Source organism: Meleagris gallopavo, chromosome 2 (genome assembly GCF_000146605.3).
Source record: "Meleagris gallopavo isolate NT-WF06-2002-E0010 breed Aviagen turkey brand Nicholas breeding stock chromosome 2, Turkey_5.1, whole genome shotgun sequence".
In the NCBI taxonomy this organism is placed as follows: domain Eukaryota; kingdom Metazoa; phylum Chordata; class Aves; order Galliformes; family Phasianidae; genus Meleagris; species Meleagris gallopavo.
This window is the reverse complement of record NC_015012.2, coordinates 55870816-55873601: the sequence shown is the minus strand read 5'-3', so window position 1 is coordinate 55873601 and position 2786 is coordinate 55870816.

The following is a 2786-nucleotide window of genomic DNA, read 5'->3' as shown; positions in this document are numbered from 1 at the left end:
GAGTTGTGCAGCATGATTTATGTGGAGGAATGCCTGACACCTGCTTTCCTATGATTAGATTAAGCAACCTACAGGTTCAGGGATGTTTATGAAAAGGTCTTGTAAACTAAGTATGAACTGGGCACATGTGGCTATATTAAGGTTTATTCTTGGATAATTTTCATCTTGTTTCACCAGTTTTGGAAGAGATCATTCATTTCTGAGATGAAATACAAACAGGCAACACAGTTCAACCACAGATTAAAAAAATCAAGGTTGGGGAAGCTTGTTCTCTCTTGCTCAATTGATTACACAAAATACATTGCAATAGGTTCTCATTCCAGTAGCTAGAGAACATAAGCTTTTAATGCAGATGACAAGAAAAGAATGTCCCCAGAGCCTCTCTGGATTTTAACTGGCAAGCCCACAAGAAAATAAGCATGGATGCTAATGTGTTCTTCCATCTCTTGTTGAGTACTCTGCGAATTCCTCTATAGGATAGTTTTTGGTACAGGTAGTTCTATGGGGAGCATGGACGGAGGAAGGCATTATGTGGAGGAGAGATTAGAAATCCCACTCTTATTGAAAACAGTCTGACTTCCACCGAAGTGGAATAGGAGCTGCTCTGAGACCCTCCCCCATCCCAGCTAAACCACCTCTTGTGACACAAGAGTCTTCATCTTCCTGGCCTACTTCTTTTTCAGGGCAGAGATGTTTACCTTGATAAAGCAATTGAAGTAGAAGGAAACAAAAGCCTCCCACAAAAAGGTGGAAAGTGATCATGTAATTTGTAAACTAGGTTCTACGCTGTGTTTTAAAGCTGTCATGGATGCAAGTTTGGCGTTGTGATTGAAATGGTAACAGCTGTAAACTACAAAGAATAAATTCCTCTACAGTTTCTTTTTTAATAAGCTTCTATCCTCATCACCAGACAGTCCCAATGGTTCAACTGAGTTTCCAGTTCTCCAGTACTTTCATGCATGAAATACAAGCTATGATTTCCCAGTTTTGCTTTAGGACACAGTACTCATCCATTAAGGGCAGTTTTTCCGCATTGCTCACTGACAGGATATGGAAGGAGAGAATATTCTGCTGGAAAGACACAGGGTTATTCCCTAACAAATTGACTGTGGTATCTGTGGCTTGGCATGAGCATCAGCACTGATTTGTCTCATTGTAAACCAGAATCACCATGAAGTATCTGATCACCACAGTAGGCATGTAGATAGGTTAGTGCATTCCTTCTGGTATTTTTTCTCCTTCATTTTTTCTATTGATTCAATTCCATAGGCATTCTAGGGCTGGTCCTCAGTAAAGCACACAATCTTCTCTTACTTGATCATCTTCTTGAGACATTTTCTTCCATCAAAAATTAAGCAGAGAGAGAAATAACCACACTATGATATCCCTTGGCTCATTCATGGCTTACATATAAGGACTTGTTTGTAATGTTGAATGCTTCTTTCTCTTCCTCTGCTTTTAATCTTTTCCTCTCCTAAGCCTTCATGACTGGATGCAGCTGAATTCTGATTTGGACCAAATGGTATGTCATTTGAAGCTTGGACCATAGCTTCACAAAATTTCAGAAAAACCTACTATGTCTTCAGTCACAAGTAAGCAAACAAACAAACTTTTGCTTTAAGACCAACTGAATAATGTGGGGACATCTTGGCCATGTTGAAGTTGACCTTGAGATCGTAATTTAGGATTTGTGGCTGGCCAGTGCCATGGACTGTAACACTAAGGAGTTCCTAAGTATAATGAAGAGCCATCAGGATCCAGATGCTACCAACCCATTGTTGTACCAAGATATTTCAGTTTTCTTGTGTTAATGGCATTATTTTCCCTTTTAAGGGGTTGATCGTATTTCTTATCCTTCTTCCTTCTTCTCTTCCAACTCTTCTGGAGAAAATAAAGGCACTCAACATTTGCACTGGAGATTTGATCCCAGCAGCCTGTACTTCTGTTTGGAATTGCCAGTAATAATGTAGCTTATTGCTTTAATAAAATGACTCTGCAGTTAACGCATAAGTCAGCTTTGGGAATCTGGCCCCTTAGAAGTCATGCAATGTGCTTGGATTTTGATTCCTTCCCTTATTCTCCATGTATGTATTTTGTTTGACTCTTACTTCTCACAAACAGATTGGACATTTCATTCTCAGCTGTATGTAGCCTACCTCACATCAAAAGGATGGAGTAAATGACTTCTTGAGATCCCTTCCAGACTTGTTTCTAGGGTGTTTATGAATCTCACTTTGCTAGAATGAACTTACTGTGCAAAAATGTTACCCTACATTTTATGTATGTCATCTGTGAGGCTGTTTATACCTCTTCCTGAGTGGTATTTCTTTGGCTATAGACACTGACACTTCTGCAACTCAGGATGCTTCTGTTGTGCCTACTATAAATTTTGCTTTTAGTTGTTTTATTTCCTTTCAGATGTCCTCTTACATAATTTGATTTGAGGAACTGACTTATTTGCTTAATTGCTCTTTTACTAGCTGCAAGATATCTACTGCAGGCCAGTTAGATTGTGCTGAACAAAAATAAAAATCTTTTGAGCAAGATTCCTTCACTTTTCTGAACATAACCAATTCTGGAGAGCCAGCCCTGTTGTTTTAGGCACTAATACTGGGTGAATGTTTAAAAATCTTGTTTTTATTGTTATGGATCATTGAAAACTGGTGCTAATGCAGTGACGCTTAACAATGCCATTGATAATTACCATCCTTATTGAGCTGACTTTCCATATGAAATCAAGTAAAAGTCTGGAATGTTGGTTCAGGTTTATTCTATGGATTAAAAAA